This window comes from Gorilla gorilla, chromosome 9 (assembly GCF_029281585.2).
Source record: "Gorilla gorilla gorilla isolate KB3781 chromosome 9, NHGRI_mGorGor1-v2.1_pri, whole genome shotgun sequence".
Classification (NCBI taxonomy): Eukaryota; Metazoa; Chordata; class Mammalia; order Primates; family Hominidae; genus Gorilla; species Gorilla gorilla.
Genome location: NC_073233.2, coordinates 32,053,083 through 32,072,203, shown reverse-complemented (window position 1 = coordinate 32,072,203; position 19,121 = coordinate 32,053,083). Strand labels below are relative to the sequence as shown.

General features: G+C 38.3%; 1 long non-coding RNA gene across 1 annotated transcript in view; it reads left to right on the top strand.

Moving 5' to 3' along the window:
* LOC134759332 (uncharacterized) overlaps nt 1-16,958 on the top strand; it is a 384,303-nt gene extending 367,345 nt beyond the window's left edge. The window contains exon 3 of the long non-coding RNA XR_010135456.1: nt 16,837-16,958. This is a non-coding gene — a long non-coding RNA (uncharacterized lncRNA). The remainder of the gene's footprint in view (nt 1-16,836) is intronic.
* Nucleotides 16,959-19,121: the final 2,163 nt, after the last annotated feature.

Below are 19,121 nucleotides of genomic sequence, written 5' to 3'. Positions count from 1 at the left end.
CTCTCCCAGGGTCCCTGCCTGGCTGCACCCACTTGCAAGGCATCCTTAGTTGCCCCACTGAAGCACGTGCCAGTGGCTACGACCATGGCTTTTTCAGACGCAGACCTTGCCTTGTTTTGCAGACAGAGCCTTACTGGCATGCACCTACCCACACCCTTCCTCCATCATTTTGCCACCATGCACAGAAGCACGGACCCCACCGCTGCCCCAGTGCCAGTGCATACTGCACACAGGACCTACTGCCTCCCTACCAGCAGTGCACTAAAACAAACACTTTTGACAGAATGTTGTTGCCAGAGAACTGGGAACACCTTGGCCCCTTCAAGACAACAGGTGCTTAACATTCATGGCCAGAGAAAAAAGCTTTTCTCTAGCCTCAATGGGAAAGAGAAAAAATGTGGGCCTTGTCTCAGCCTCCCAGAGGTAGAATATGCAGTCCGAGCAGGCTGAGCTGAATTTTGGCCCTCTGAAATTACCCAGAAATGAAGCAAATTACAAAACCCAACTTGTACTACAGTTAAACACTAAAGGGCATCAAATAATATAAAAGTAAAAAGGTCCATACAAAGGACAGCAATTTCAAACGTTAAAGGAACATCAGTCCACACAGATAAGAAAGAACCAATGTGAGAACTCAGGCAATTCTAAAAGCCAGAGTATCTTCTGTCCTACCTCCAAAAGACTGCACTAGCTCACCAGCAATGGCCTTAACCAGACTGAAATGGTTAAAATGACAGACATAGAATTCAGAATCTGGATGGCAATGAAGCTTACAGAGCTTCAGGAGAAAGTTGAACCCCAATACAAGGAAACTAAGGAATCCGATAAAATGATAGAAGAGCTAAAAGATGAAATAGCCATTTTAAGAAAGAACCAAAATGATATTATAGAGCTCAAAACCTTACTACAAGAATTTCATAATAGAATTGGAAGTATTAATAGCAGAATAGACCAAGCTGTGGAAAGAATATCACAGCTTCAAGACTAGTTTTTCAAATCAACCCAGTCACACCAAAAAAATGAAAAAAAAATTAAAAATGAACAAAATATCTGAGAAACATAGAATTATGTAAACAGACCAAACCTATGACTCACTGACATTCCAGAAGGAGAGAGAGAGAGAGAGAACGAGAACCAACAACTTGGAAGACATATTTGAGGATATTGTCCACAAAAATTTTCCAACCTAGCTAGACAGGTCATTGTGCAAATTCAGGAAATTCAGAGAACCCCTGTTAGATAGTATATAACATGACCATCCCCAAAACACGTAATCAGTAGATTCTCCAAGGTTAATCTGAAAGAAAAAAAATTTACAGGCAGATGGGGAGAAGGGACAGGTCACCTTCAAATGGAACGCCATCAAACTAACAGAAAAACTTTTAGCAGGAACCTTACAAACCAAAAGAAATTGAGGCCTCTATATAGCATCTTTAATGAAAAGAAACCCCAACTAATAATTTCGTATCCAGCCACACTAAGTGAAGGAGCAATAAAACTATTTTCAGACAAGCAAATGCCTAGGGAATTCATTACCACTGGATCTGCCTTATAAGATGTCCTTCAGAGAATGCTAAACATGGAAACAAAAGACTATTAACTGCCACCACAAAACACACTGAAGTACATAGCCCACTGACACTATAAAGCAACTATACAATCAAGTCTATATAACAACCAGCTGACAGCATGAGGACATGATCAAATCCTTACCTATCAATAATTTCTTAGAATGTAAATGGGCAAAATGCCCCACTTAAAAGGCACAGCATAGCAAATTGTATAAAAAAAAGCAGGTCCAGCTGTATGCTGTCTTCACGAGATTCACCTCACATGCAGTGACACATACAGGCTCAAAGTAAGGGGATGGAGAAAGATCTATAAAGCAGACAGAAAACAAAAGAAGCAGGAGTTTTTAATTCTTATTTGTCTTTTATAAAGACAAACCAGACTTTAAGAATGATCAAAAAGGAAAAAGAAGGGCATTACATAATGATAAATGGTTCAATTAAACAAGAAGACTTAACTATCCTAAACATACATGCACCCAACACTGGAGCACCCAGATTCATAAAACAAGTTCTTAAAGACCTACAAAGAGACTTAGATAACCACACAATAGTAGGGGGAGACTTCAACACCTCGCTGACAGTTTTAGACAGGTCACTGAGGCAGAAGACTAACAGATATTCAGGACCTAAACTCAACACTTGACCAAATAGACCTATAAGATATCTACAGAACACTTCACCCAAAACAACAGAATATATAATATTATCATCTGTAAATGGCACATACTCTAAGATTGACCACACTCTGCCACAAAGCAATTCTAAGGAAACTTTACAAAGGAAAATTACATCAACCACACTATTGAGCCACAGCATAATAAAAATAGACATGAATACCAAGAAGATCTCTCAAAACTATACAATTACGTGGAAATTATACAACCTGCTCTCGAATGGCTTTTGGGTAAATGACAAAATTAAAGCAGAAATCAAGAAATTATTTGAAACTAATGAAAACAAAGGTACATCATACAAAGAATCTCTGGGACACAGCTAAAGCAGTGTTAAGACCAAAGATCATAGCATTAAATGCCAATATCAAAAATTTAGAAATATCTTAAATTAGAAACTTAACATCACACCGAAAGGAACTAGGAAAACAAGAGCCAACCAACCTCAAAGCTAGCAGAAGAAAATAAATAACCCAAATCAGAATTGTACTGAACAAACTTGAGACACAAAAATCCATACAAAAGTTCAATGAAAGCAAAAGTTTGTTTTTTGAAAAAATACATAAGATTGATAAACTGCTAGCTAGGCTAAAAAAGAAAAAAGAGAGAAGCTCTAAATAAACATAATCAGAAATGACAAGGGTGGCATTACCAATGAACCCAAAGAAATACAAGAAGTCCTCAGGGACTATTACAAACACCTCTGTGCACACAAATTAGAAAACATGGAATAAATGAGTAAGTTCCTGGAAACATAAAATCTCCCAAGATTGAACCATGAAGAAATTGAATACTTGAAGACATCAATAATAATTTCCAAAATTGAATCAGTAATAAAAAAGCTACCAGGGTAATCCCAGCACTTTGGGAGGCTGAGGTGGGCGGATCACAAGGTCAGGAGATCCAGACCACGGTGAAACACCGTCTCTACTAAAAATACAAAAAATTAGCTGATCATGCTGGCAGGCACCTGTAGTCCCAGCTAATCGGGAGGCTAAGGCAGGAGAATGGCGTGAACCCAGAAGGCAGAGCTTGCAGTGAGCCCAGATCACGCCACTGCACTCCAGCCTGGGTTACAGAGCAAGACTGCACCTCAAAAAAAAAACAAAAAACTACCAACCAAAAAAGTCTTGGAGTAGACAAATTCACAGCCAAATTCTACTAGATGTATAATGGAAACCTGATACCAATCCTCCTGAAACTATGCCAAAAAGCTGAGGAGAGACTTTTTCCTAATTCATTCTATGAGGCCAGAATCATTCTGATACCGAAACCTGGTAGAGAAACAATGAAAAACACAAACTTCATGACAATATCCCTGATGAACTTAGACACAAAAATCCTCAATAAAATACTAGCAAATCAAAGTCAGCAGGATATCAAAAAGTTAATCCACCATGAGAAAGTAGGCTTTATTTCTGATATGTGAGGTTGGTTCAATATATGCAAATCAATAAATATGATTTATCACATGAACAGAACTAAAAACAAAAACCACATGATCTTCTCAAAAGATGCATAAAGGGTTTTGATAAAATTTAACATCCATTCATATTAAAACCATCAACAAACTAGGCATTGAAGGAATATACCTCAAAATAATGACAGCCATCTATGACAGACCCACAGCTAATGTCATACTGAATGGGAAAAAGCTGAAAGCATTTCACTTGAGAAATGGAATAAGACAAGTATGTTCACTCTCACCACCCCTATTCAACATAATACTGGAAGTCCTAGCCAGAAGAATCAGGCATGAGAAAAATACAAAAGGCATCCAAACAGGAAGAGATGAAATCAAATTATTTCTCTTCTCAAATGATACGATTCCCTACACAGAAAACCCATGGTGTCTACACAATGACCACTAGAACTAATAAACAAGGTCAATAAAGCTTCAGGATACTAAATTAATGTACAAAGAGCAGTAGCATTTGTACACACTGATAATGTCCAAGCTAGGAGCCAAATCAAGCATGCAACATCATTCACAACAGTCACAAAAAAAATAAAATACTTCAGAATACAGCTAACCAGGGAGATGAGAGATCTCTGCAATTAGAATTACAAAAGACTGGGTGGAGCCAAGATGGCCGAATAGGAACAGCTACAGTCTAGAGCTCCCAGCGTGAGCGACGCAGAAGATGGGTGATTTCTGCATTTCCAACTGAGGTACTGGGCTCATCTCACTGGGGAGTGACACTGGGGCGTGTTGGAAAGTGGGTGCAGGACAGTGGGTGCACTGCACCCAGTGTAAGCAGAAGCAAGGCGAGACATTGCCTCACCCAGGAAGCGCAAGGGGTCAGGGAATTCCCTTTCCTAGTCAAAGAAAGCGGTGACAGACGGCACCTGGAAAATCGGGTCACTCCCACCCTAATACTGCGTTTTTCCAATGGTCTTAGCAAAGGGCACACCAGGAGATTATATCCCATGCATGGCTTGGAGGATCCTAAGCCCACAAAGCCTTGCTCATTGCTAGCACAGCAGTCTGAGATCAAACTCCAAGGAGGCAGTGAGGCTCGGGGAGGGGAACCTGCCATTGCTGAGGCTTGAGTAGGTAAACAAAGTGGCCAGGAAGCTCGAACTGGGTGGAGCTCACTGCAGCTCAAGGAGGCCTGCCTGCCTCTGTAGGCTCCACCTCTGGGGGCAGGGAAGAGCCAAACAAAAGGCAGAAAAATCCTCTGCAGACTTAAATGTCCCTGTCTGACAGCTTTGAAGAGAGTAGTGATTCTCCCAGCATGCAGCTGGAGATCTGAGAACAGACAGACTGCCTCCTCAAGTGGGTCCCTGACCCCCAAGAAGCCTAACTGGGAGGCACCCCCACAGTAGGGTCAGACTGACACCTCACACAGCCGGGTACTCCGCTGGGACAAAACTTCCAGAGGAATGATCAGGCAGCAACATTTGCTGCTCACCAGTATCTGCTGTTCTGCAGCCTCCGCTGCTGATACCCAGGCAAACAAGGTCTGGAGTGGACCTCCAGCAAACTCCAACAGACCTGCAGCTGAGGGTCCTGAGTGTTAGAAGAAAAACTAACAAACAGAAAGGACATCCACATCAAAACCCCATCTGTACGTCACCATCATCAAAGACCAAAAGTAGATAAAACCACAGAGATGGGGAAAAAACAGACCAGAAAAACTGGAAACTCTAAAAATCAGAGCGCCTCTCCTCCTCCAAAGGAATGCAGCTACTCACCAGCAACGGAACAAAGCTGGATGGAGAATGACTTTGATGAGTTGAGAGAAGGCTTCAGAAGATCAAACTACTCCGAGCTAAAGGAGGAAGTTCGAACCCATGGCAAATAAGTTAAAAACCTTGAAAAAAAATTAGATGAATGGCTAACTAGAATAACTAATGTAGAGAAGTCCTTAAAGGACCTGATGGAGCTGAAAACCAAGGCACAAGAACTATATGATGAATGAACAAGCCTCAGTAGCCGATTCGATCAACTGGAAGAAAGGGTATCAGTGATTGAAGATCAAATGAATGAAATGAAGTGAGAAGAGAAGTTTAGAGAAAAAAGAATAAAAAGAAATGAACAAAGCCTCCAAGAAATATGGGACTATGTGAAAAGACCAAATCTGAGTCAGATTGGTGTACCTGAAAGTGATGGGGAGAATGGAACCAAGTTGGAAAACACTCTGCAGGATATCATCCAGGAGAACTTCCCAAATCTAACAAGGCAGGCCAACATTCAAACTCGGGAAATACAGAGAACGCCACAAAGATACTCCTCAAGAAGAGCAACTCCAAGACATGTAATTGTCAGATTCACCAAAGTTGAAATGAAAGAAAAAATGTTAAGGGCAGCCAGAGAGACAGGTCGGGTTACCCACAAAGGGAAGCCCATCAGACTAACAGCAGATCTCTCGGCAGAAACTCCACAAGCCAGAAGAGAGTGGGGGTCAATATTCAACATTCTTAAAGAAAAGAATTTTCAACCCAGAATTTCATATCCAGCCAAACTAAATTTCATAAGTGAAGGAGAAATAAAATCCTTTATAGACAGGCAAATGCTGAGAGATTTTGTCACCACCAGGCCTGCCCTAAAAGAGCTCCTGAAGGAAGCACTAAACATAGAAAGGAACAACTGGTACCAGCCACTGCAAAAACATGCCAAATTGTAAAAACCGTCAAGGCTAGGAAGAAACTGTATCAACCAACGAGCAAAATAACCAGCTAACATCATAATGACAGGATCAAATTCACACATAACAATATTAACCTTAAGTGTAAATGGGCTAAATGCTCCAATTAAAAGACACAGACTGGCAAATTGGATAAAGAGTCAAGACCCATCAGTGTGCTGTGTTCAGGAAACCCATCTCATGTGCAGAGACACACATAGGCTCAAAATAAAGGGATAGAGGAAGACCTACCAAGTAAATGGAAAACAAAAAAAGGCAGGGGTTGCAATCCTAGTCTCTGATAAAACAGACTTTACACCAACAAAGATCAAAAGAGACAAGGAAGGCCATTACATAATGGTAAAGGGATCAATTCAACAAGAAGAGCTAACTATCCTAAATATATATTCACCCAATACAGGAGCACCCAGATTCATAAAGCAAGTCCTTAGAGACCTAGAAAGAGACTTAGACTCCCACACAATAATAATGGGAGACTTTAACACCCCACTGTCAACATTAGACAGATCAACGAGACAGAAAGCTCAAAAGGATATCCAGGAATTGAACTCAGCTCTGCACCAGGCAGACCTAATAGACATCTACAGAACTCTCCACCCCAAATCAACAGAATATACATTCTTCTCAGCATCACACCACACTTATTCCAAAATTGACAACATAGTTGGAAGTAAAGCACTCCTCAGCAAATGTAAAAGAACAGAAATTATAACAAACTGTCTCTCAGACCACAGTGCAATCAAACTAGAACTCAGGATTAAGAAACTCACTCAAAACCACCCAACTACATGGAAACTGAACAACCTGCTGCTGAATGACTACTGGCTACATAACGAAATGAAGGCAGAAATAAAGATGTTCTTTGAAACCAAGGAGAGTAAAGACACAACATAGCAGAATTTCTGGAACACATTCAAAGCAGTGTGTGAGGGAAATTTAGAGTATTAAATGCCCACAAGAGAAAGCAGGAAAGATCTAAAATTGACACCCTAAGATCACAATTAAAAGAACTAGAGAAGCAAGAGCAAACACATTCAAAAGCTAGCAGAAGGCAAGAAATAACTGAGATCAGAGCAGAACTGAAGGAAATAGAGACATAAAAAATCCATCAAAAAATCAATGAATCCAGGAGCTGGTTTTTTGAAAAGATCAACAAAATCGATAGACCACTAGCAAGACTAATAAAAAAGAAAAGAGAGAAGAATTAAATAGATGCAATAAAAAATGATAAAGGGGATATCACCACCGATCCCACAGAAATACAAAATACCATCAGAGAATACTATAAACACTTCTACGCAAATAAACTAGAAAATGTAGAAGAAATGGATAAATTCCTTAACACATATGCCCTCCCAAGACTAAACCAGGAAGAAGTTGAATCTCTGAATAGACCAATAACAGGCTCTTAATTTGTGGCAATAATTAATAGCTTACCCACCAAAACAAGTCCAGGACCAGATGGATTTACAGCTGAATTCTACCAGAGGTACAAGAAGGAGCTGGTACCATTCCTTCAGAAACTATTGTAATCAATAGAAAAAGAGGGAATGATCCCTAACTCATTTTATGAGGCCAGCATCATCCTGATACCAAAGCCGGGCAGAGACACAACAAAAAAAGAGATTTTTAGACCAATATCCCTGATGAACATCACTGCAAAAATCCTCAATAAAATACTGGCAAACCAAATCCAGCAGCACATCAAAAAGCTTATCCACCATGATCAAGTGGGCTTCATCCCTGGGATGCAAGGCTGGTTCAACATACACAAATCAATAAACATAATCCAGCATATAAACAGAACCAATGACAAAAACCATATGATTATCTCAATAGATGCCTTTGACAAAATTCAACAACACTTCATGCTAAAAACTCTCAATAAATTAGGTATTGATGGGACGTATCTCAAAATAATAAGAGCTATCTATGACAAACCCACACCCAATATCATACTGAATGGGCAAAAACTGGAAGCATTCCCTTTGAAAACTGGCACAAGACAGGGGTGCCCTCTCACCACTCCTATTCAACGTAGTGTTGGAAGTTCTGGCCAGGGCAATCAGGCAGGAGAAGGAAATAAAGGGTATTCAATTAGGAAAAGAGGAAGTCAAATTGTCCCTGTTTGTAGATGACATGATTGTATATCTAGAAAACCCCACTGTCTCAGCCCCAAATCTCCTTAAGCTGATAGGCAACTTTAGCAATGTACAAAAATCACAAGCATTCTTATACACCAATAACAGACAAACAGCCATATCATGAGTGAACTCCCATTCACAATTGCTTCAAAGAGAATAAAATACCTAGGAATTAAACTTACAAGGGACCTGAAGAACCTCTTCAAGGAGAACTACAAACCACTGCTCAACGAAATAAAAGAGGATACAAACAAATGGAAGAACATTCCATGCTCATGGGTAGGAAGTATCAATATTGTGAAAATGGCCATACTGCCCAAGGTAATTTATAGATTCAACATCCCCATCAAGCTACCAATGACTTTCTTCACAGAACTGGAAAAACTACTTTAAAGTTCATATGGAACCAAAAAAGAGCCCACATCGCCAAGTCAATCCTAAGCCGAAAGAACAAAGCTGGAGGCATCACACTACCTGACTTCAAACTATACTACAAGCCTGCAGTAACCAAAACAGCATGGTACTGGTACCAAAACTGAGATATAGACCAATGGAACAGAACAGAGCCCTCAGAAATAATGCCACATATCTACAACCATCTGATCTTCAACAAACCTGACAAAAACAAGCAATGGGGAAACCATTCCCTATTTAATAAATGGTGCTGGGAAAACTGGCTAGCCATATGTAGAAAGCTGAAACTGGATCCCTTCCTTACACCTTATACAAAAATTAATTCAAGATGGATTAAGGACTTAAATGTTAGACCTAAAACCATTGAAAACCTAGGCAGTACCATTCAGGACATAGGCATGGGCAAGGACTTCATGTCTAAAACACCAAAAGCAATGGCGACAAAAGCCAAAATTGACAAATGAGATCTAATGAAACTAAAGAGATTCTGCACAGCAAAAGAAACTACCATCACAGTGAAGAGGCAACCTACAGAATGGGAGAAAAGTTTTGCAATCTACTCATCTGATAAAGGGCTAATATCCAGAATCTACAATGAACTCCAACAAATTTACAAGAAAAAAGCAAACAACCCCGTCAAAAAATGGGCCAAGTATATGAACAGACACTTCCCAAAAGAAGATATTTATGCAGCCAAAAGACACATGAAAAAATGCTCATCATCACTGGCCATCAGAGAAATGCAAATCAAAACCACAATAAGATACCATCTCACACCAGTTAGAATGGCAATCATTAAAAAGTCAGGAAACAACAGGTGCTGGAGAGGATGTGGAGAAAGAGGAACACTTTTACACTGTTGGTGGGACTGTCAACTGGTTCAACCATTGTGGAAGTCAGTGTGGCGATTCCTCAGGGATCTAGAACTAGAAATACCATTTGACCCAGCCATCCCATTACTGGGTATATACCCAAAGAATTATAAATCATGCTGCTCTAAAGACACATGCACATGTATGTTTATTGTGGCACTACTCACAATAGCAAAGACTTGGAAACAAGCCAAATGTCCAACAATGGTAGACTGGATTAAGAAATTGTGTCACATATATTAGGAGATATACCTAATGCTAAATGACGAGTTAATGGGTGCAGCACACCAACATGGCACATGTATACATATGTAACAAAACTGCACATTGTGCACATGTACCCTAAAACTTAAAGTATAATAATAATAAAATAAAAGAAAATGTGGCACATATACACCATGGAATACTATGCAGCCATAAAAAAGGATGAGCTCATGTCCTTTGTAGGGACATGGATGAAGCTGGAAACCATCATTCTCAGCAAACTATCACGAGGACAAAAAACCAAACACTGCATGTTCTCACTCATAGTTGGGAATTGAGCAATGAGAACACATGGACACAGGAAGGGTAACATCACACACTGGGGCCTGTTGTGGGGTAGGGGGAAGGGGAGGGATAGCATTAGGAGATATACCTAATGTTAAATGACAAGTTAATGGGTGCAGCACACCAACATGGGACACGTATACATATGTAAGTAACATGCATGTTGTGCACACGTACCCTAAAACTTAAAGTATAAAAAAAAGAATTACAAAACACTGCTGAAAGAAATCAGAGATTATGCAAACAAATGGAAAAACATGCCATGTTCATATGTAGGGAGAATCAATATTGTTAAAATGGACATACTTCCCAAAGCAATTTTCAGATTCAATGCTATTTGTATCAAACTTCCAACATCGTTTTTCACAGAATTGGAAAAATAATATTTGAAAATGTATATGAAACCAAAAATGAGCCCGAATACCCAGAGTGATCTTAAGCAAACAGAAAAAAGCCAGAGGCATTACACTACCAACTTGAAACTATACTGCATAGCTACACTAAACAAAACATCATGATAGTGCTACAAAAACAGACACATAGACCAATGCAACATGTTGGAGAAATCAGAAATAAATCCATATACCTACAACCCATCTGACTTTTTCCAAAGTCGACCATACCAAGCAATGGGGAAAGTACTCCCTATGTCAAAAATGGTGCTGGGAGAACTGGCTAGCTATAGGTAGAATATTGAAACTGGACTCCTTCCTTTTACCATGTACAAAAATCTACTCGAGATTGTTTAAAAAGTGAAATCTAAAACCTAAAGCTATAAAAGCCCTAAAAGAAAACACAGGAAATACCATTCTGGACATAGGCCTTTACGAAGATTTCATGACAATGTCCTCAAAAGCAATTTTAACAAAAAAACAAATAAATAGACAACTGGGACTTACTTAAACTAAAGTGTTTCTGGACAGAAAAATAAATTGTCAACAGAGTAAACAACTTACAGAATGAGAGAATATATTTGCAAACTATGCATCTGACAAAGGTCTAACATCCAGAAATTAAGAAACTTAATCAGTAAGCAAAAACAAACAACTTATTAAAAATGGGCAAAGGACAGAAACAGGCACTTGTCAGAAAAGGACATATGCATGGCCAACAAGCACATGAAAAATGCTCAACATCACTAATCATTAGAAAAATGAAAACCAAAACCACAGTGAGATACCATCTCACACAAGTCACAATAGCTATGATTAAGACGTCAGAAAATAACAGATTCTGATAAGGCTGTGGAGGAAAGGGCACTCTTGTATACTGCTGTTGAGAATGTAATCAATTCAGCCAATTTGGAAAACGCTTTGTCAACTTCTCAAACAACTTAAAACAGAACTCCCATTCAACCCAGCAATCTCATTATTGGGTATATGCCCAAAGGAATGAAAATTGTTATTACATAAGACATGTGCACATGTATGTTCATTGCAGCACTACTTGCAGTAGCAAAGACATGGAATCAATGTAGATGCTCATCAGTGGTGGACTGGACAGAGAAAATGTGGTACATTCTCACCAAAGATTACTATGCAGCCATAAAAAGGAAATCACGTCCTTTGCAGTAACATGGATGCAGCTGGAGGCCATTATTCAGGCAAATTTACGCAGGAACAGAAAACCAAATCCCACAATTTCTCACTTATAAGTGGGAGCAAAACATTGAGTACACATGGATGCAAAGAGGGTAACAAGAGGCAATGGGGCCTACTTGAGGCTGGAAGATGGGAGGAAAGGAGGATTGAAAAACTCCCTATGCTCACTACCTGGGTGATGAAATTATTTGTACATCAAAACCCAGGAACACACAATTGACCCATGTAACAAACCTGTACATGTACCCCTGAACCTAAAATAAAAGTTGAAAAGAAAAATAAAGAAAATGACACAGAAAGCCAATTAGTTCCGTAATTACCTACATAATATTATTTTTAGTTGCTTAATGTAATTACAAAGTATAAAGGCTATAAATGTCCAGGGAGGCATTCCATCAAAAACTACATTTACATTTCAATTTTACAGATTTCAGTTTTACAGGGAGTAAATGGCATGCCTCGTATTTCTTAACACCTATTGTCCACTTGACCAAGAAGTCGTGTGGGCTTAGAAAGAAAGATCCTTTCTGAAAACTAAGAGAATCTCATACCAGCCAGAATCCTTCCCAAAGCCACACCAGAAGTCCCCTTTTCGTCTCATTGTGACTTTATAGAATTTGTTTTTCTTTAAGGTGGTTGCCACCTCCCCAGTCTTTGTGCTCCTAATCAACCAGTATTACGTATCACATGGAGGGAACAGCATATTGCAAGGATGTTATTATTCTTGCTAAGAAACACCTTCTTCACCCAAGATTGACAAAACAAGGTAGGGTGATACCACAACCAACCAACCAACCAACAAACAAGTGCCTTCTTATTTCCAGGTAGCCCCCTTTCCCCTTGGAAGGGGGCAGGACAGGAAAGCCTCTCTTGGAACCATCCACTCAAGTGGCATCATTGTTTTCCCTTCTCCTGTGCTCTCTCATCAATAGAATTGACAGTGAAGCCCCTGGGTGTGGCTGGGTGTTTGTTACCAAGTATAATTCCTAGCCAGGAATTCTTCAGCTTCCACTGGTTCATCATTTAGCCATCACCTTGTTCCTCCAGGGGACTGTTGAGATGCTAAGAGAGGATGGTTTGTGGATTCCATCAGTTTACCAGCTACCAAATTGAGTAATGTTTCTGAACCACAGAAATATTAGAGACATAAGTGAGATGCTGCTGGCACCCCCTTCTGAGATTTTTGCTGTCAATATATTGTACCATCTAAATGAGTCCCCAGTGCAGAAGGCAGTGAAAGCGATTGGAAATATGATCAGCTTTTAGTGACACAGACACCAGGTTTTCAGTGCCAGCTCTGCTGTTTACAGACTGTGTAATCCTAGGCAAGTCAAACTTTCAGAGCCCCTATTTCCTCTTCTTTTAAAAATTGGGTATTTTCTCCTAGCAATTGGCTCAACAGAAATGTTTGCACAAAGATATATGTAATTGTTTGTAATAGCAACAACAACAAAACAAAACAAAATGGCTATCATTAATAAGGGAATAATATTACTTTGGCATATCTGTATAATTAAATAGTATGTAGGCATTATGAAAATAAAAGGTGACTCTATGTACATGGACATAAAAGGAAAGCCAAGATAATTTATAAAATGAGCAAATAAAGTAAAAACACATTATAGAAATCTATGTGTGAATAGACATGTGCCTATGATACTTACGTAATGTACATACATATGAATTTATAGAAGTCTGAAAAAGTATAACAGTGTGTAACTGTAAACAGCTGTAATCTAATATCTAGTCTCTGTTCAATTTATTATGCTTGCATTAAAAAAGGACATTTATATTACTGATTTGTTTAAATCTGGGTCCAAGCAAGGTTCACACCAACACACACACACACATGCAAACACAAATATGTGGCTGACACATCTCCTAAGTACCTTTTAGCTTAAAAGCAATTCTATTCTGTTATTTTATGCAACATATTTGTTGAAGAAATCCAGTTATTTGTTCTGGAGAGTTTCTTGCATTTTGGATTAGCCTGTTTGTATCTTTAAGGTGTTGTGTAAATTCCTGTTATTGCCACTCAAGACCCTGCAGTGGGAGATGTAAAGGTGGAAGACAGTGATATTGCTGATCCTGACCCTGTGTAGGCCTAGGCTAATGTGTAGGGGACTTAATTTTTAACATAAAAGTTTAAAAAGTAAAAGGAAATACATAATTTTAAAAACAGGCAAACTTATTGAAAAAGGATGTAAAGAAAGAAAATATTTTTGCACAGTTGTACTATGTGCTTGTGTTTTAAGCTATGTATTGTTACAAAAGAGGAAAAAGATTAAAAATTTACAGTTTACAGAGTAAAAAATACACAGTAAGATAAGGTTAATTTATTACTGAAGAAAGAGAAATCATTTTAAATTAATTTAGTGTCACTTATGTGTACAGTGTTTATAAAGTCTCCAAGCCAGACGCAGTGGCTCATGCCTGTAATTCCCACATGTTAGCAAGCTGAGGTGGGAGATCAACTTGAGGCCAGGAGTCCAAGACCACCCTGGGAAACATAATGAGACATCGTCTCTACCAAAAATGTAAGAAGACATTAGCTGAGTGTGTTGGCACAGGACTGTAGTTCCAGCTACTCCAGGAGCTGAGGTGGGCGGATCACTTGAACCCAGGTAGTTCAGGCTGCAGTAAGCCATGATCACACCACTGCACTCCAGCCTGAGTGACAGAATGTCTCAAAAGACAAACAAACAAAAAGTCTCCAGTAACGTCCTAGCCTCTCTCATCAATTCACTGACTCACCCAGAGCAACTTCCAATTCTATGAGCTCCATTCATGGTAAATGCTCTATACAGGTATACCTTTGCTTTATTTATTTTTCTCATTTTTTTTTAAACAGAGTCTTATTCTAATGCCCAGGCTGAAGAGCAGTGGCTCGATCGCAGCACATTGCAACTCTGTCTCCCGGGTTCAAGTGATTCTCCTGCCTCAGCCTCCCAAGTAGCTGGGACCACGGGCATGTGCCACCACACCCAGCTAATTTTGTATTTTCAGTAGAGATGGATTGGGTTTCACCATGTTGGCCATGCTGGTCTTGAACTCCTGACCTCAGGTGACCCACGCGCCTTGGCCTCCCAAAGTGCTGGGATTACAGGCATGAGCCACCACGCCCAGCCTTTTTTATTTTTTTTTAATTTTTTGACCATATTTTTACTGTACCTTGTCTGTTTAGATACACAGACACTTACCATTATGTTACCATTGCCTATAGTATTCAGTACAGTAATGGGCTGTGCAGGTTTGTAGCCAGGAGCACAAATCCATATTGTAGTTAACTATACCATCTACATTTGTGTAATTATACTCTATGGTGTTTGCATGGTGAGTAAATTGCCTAACTACACATTGCTTAGAATTTATCCCCATTGTTAAGCAATGCATTACTGCACGTTTTATGTCACAAATATTAGAGTAATCATGAGAAAGGCATATACAGGAATATGCTGTGGGCAATGAGTAAGAGAGTCCACTAAAATTAGTTGTAACTGAAATGTTTTTATAAGTAGATGTAAATAAGTAAACCTAGGAAACTATATTCTGCAATTTTATATTTAGAGAGAAAAATATTTGGCTTTGGATAAAGACATGTGGTATTTGGTTATATAAATGTTGCAGAAATCTTTAAGTACTTAACTCTTTCAAATTTTGCTGGAATTGTAACCAGTTCATTAAGTAAGATAATTTCCTCTTCGATTTTCCTTAATAACAGTCGTCTTCAGTTTCTTATTATTTTAACCTTGGATTAATCAATGTTTTACCGTTTTATTCTACAGCTTTATGCAAAAAGAGGATGAAATGGAGAGAATGGGGAAAATTACCAACTAGATTTCACTTCATTTATTGCACATTCATTAAAGCACTTAGCAAATAAAAGGCTCAAGTCACAAAGATGTACTCATCTTAATTGTTAGTTTACCTAATACTTTATACTGCTTCTCTGATACCATCTCCTTACCCATCATTTCACCATCAAATTGAACAGTTTCTTTAGGTTACTGTGGATCTACTTCATTGGTTTGCCCTAAGGTTTTACTCAGGTCTTTTCAGTAATTCCATAAAATTCTTCTAATAGCAGTCGATTAAAAAACACACATGCAAATAAGCTTTATTGAAAAATAATTTCAATACTTACCATAACATTTTAAAATTATAATGTACAAATTGGCACATTTTTGTATATTTGTAGGGTTGCACAACTATTATTGCTATTTAATTTTAGAACATTTTCATTGACTCATAAAGAAATCTTGCACCAATTTAGTAGTCATTCTCTATTCTCTCCTCCTCCCAGTTCCTGAAAATCTCTAATCTACTATCTGTTTATATGGAATTACCTCTTCTGAGCACCTTATTAAACATTTTATTAAAACAGAGTTGTACATGTTGTGTTTTATGACCAATTTCTATCATTTACCATAATATTTTCAAGGATTAGAAATGTTATAGCATATATTCTTCAATTCTGTTTTTTGTACATTCTGTGGATATATCACATTGCATCCATTTATTCATCAGTTGGTGAACATTTGTTTTATTTTTAGCTATTATGAATAATTCCGCTATATGCCATTCACATATAAATTTTTTTGTGGATGTAGGTTTTCATTTAAATTGTGTATATACCTGCAATATTATTAGGTTATGTGATAACTCTATGTTTAACATTATGTGGAACTGTCATACATTTTTCCAAAGCAGATGCAATTGTTTTACATCTTGACCAGCAAAGTATGAGGGTTTAATTTATTCACATCCTTGCCAGCAATTGCAGTTGTTCATGTCTTTTTTATTTTAGAAATCTTAGCAAGTATGAAGTAGCATATGATTGTGGTTTTTTTTTTTTTTTTTTAGATGGAGTTTCGCTCTTGTTGACAAGGCTGGCATGCAATGGCACAATCTCGGCTTACCACAACCTCCGCCTCACGGGTTCCAGCGATTCCCTGCCTCAGCCTCCCAAGTAGCTGGGATTACAGGCAAGTACCACCACACCTGGCTAATTTTATATTTTTAGTAGAGATGGGGTTTCTCCATGTTGGTCAGGCTGGTCTCGAATTCCTGACCGCAGATGATACACCCGCTTTGGCCTCCCAAAGTGCTGGGATTACAGATGTGAGCCACCGAGCCTGGCTATCATTGTGGTTTCCTTGCCATTTCTCTGATAACTAATATTGTTAGGCACCATTTCATGTGCACATTGCTCGTTGTATTTTATAATTAGAGATTCAGTAGGTACATGTGCAGGTTTCTTACATGTGTATACTGTGTAATGCTATGGTTTGGGCTTCTAGTGAACCCATCATCCAAAAAGAGAACACGGTTATTTGTGGGTGTTCCAGAGGTACTCTTGATATGGTTTGGCTGTGTCCCCACCCAAATCTCATCTTGACTAGTAGCTCCCATAATTCCCTCATGTTGTGGAAGGCACCCAGTGGGTGATAATTATCTCCCAGTGGAAGATAATTGAATCTTAGGGGTAGTTTCCCCCATACTGTTCTCATGGTAGTGAATAAGTATCAAGAGATCTGATGGTTCTATAAGAGGAAACCCCCTTCACTTGGCTCTTATTCTGTCTTGGCTGCCACCATGTAAGAAGTACCTTTCACCTTCCACCTTCTGCCATGATTGTGAGGCATCCTCAGCCATGTGGAACTGTGAGTTCATTAAACCTCTTTTTGTTAATAAATTACCCCATCTTGGTTATGTCTTTATCAGCAGCGTTAAAATGGACTAATACAACTTTTCCAGGTTGAGGAAGCTCTTTACTGTTCTTATTTTTTTTGAAAGTTTTAATCATGAAAGTGTGCTCAATTTTTACAAACATTTCATTTTTTCTCTTAAGATGGCAACTTGATTTTGTCCTTCATTCTATTGATATGATATGTTACATTGATTGATATTTAACTGTAAAACCAAATATATACCAATATATAATAATATTTATTCTCTGAAGAAGTGGGCAGGGATAAAATCAGCTTTAAAATAACAGATTCTTCTTATTATGAAATTTAAAGTCTCAGAAGTATGGAGTATGATTACTCTGTTATGCAGGGTGTAATGTAACAAATTTCCAAAGAAACTATGAATCATTAGAGATAGGAGAGATCATCTGGCTAAGGCTGATGTAATCAGGGAAATTTTGGTGAAAACAATAACAACTAAGATGGAGTTTATACATAGTGTTGCATAAGTTAGGGAGAGGTAAGACTGGAAAGTAGATTGGAGTAAAATCTTAAAATTTTTCAAATCTAAGCTGAAAACATTTTGTGTATTGGACAATAAGCAGTTGTGAAGGTCTCAGAGTAAAAGCTAGGTATAATCAGAGTTGTAAGAAACAAAAGTCAACCTGACTTCTGTGAGAGATACAGAAAACTAATGAGAAGAAAGGGCCAGTTAAGAGACCACCAAGACAGTGGACGTCCAGCCGAGAATAAATAAGAAGGCAATCACCAGGGAGAACATCAGATCAATTTGAACAGAAGCTTTCTGTTGACTTTCATCAGACTATTGAAACGGATATATGATGTAGGACTCTGACAGAAAAAAGGTAAGATTTTAAATTATTTAATGAAAACATAAAAATCTGATGTCACATGATCCTGTACTGAATTGTACATATTTAGTTATCCTACTGAAAGTAAGTTTGTACTTCAATCTAACTATAATCTTGTTGAGATCCTTTCAATACTTCTTCCATTTTATCATTACTACAGTTCATGGACATTAGGGATATAACATAAAACATTTTCCATGCTAAACTTGGTTCACCCTGGAATTATAAAATACAAGGGCACTAATGATTTCCCTTTTGCACACAGACATATGTTATATCATCATACATAAATTTCAATAAAATATGCGTAATTGAAAAAGGACTATGAAAATGTGTGTTTATACAGAGTATGTGCAGTTCACAGAATGAACAGTTAAATCTAGTAGCATGTGTCTCTTCTTCATGGATAACTCTGGAATTAACATTTCTGTGGAAACAATTTCATTTTTTTTCGCAGAGTTGGGAAAGCAAAATCTAGCAAACATCTAGCTAAAGACAAATCATCCATACTTTTAATGGTCAACTTTCCAGGACATTTGCTTTTCTTTATTTCCATGGTAAAGTCATTCTTGTTTCAAGTATTTCT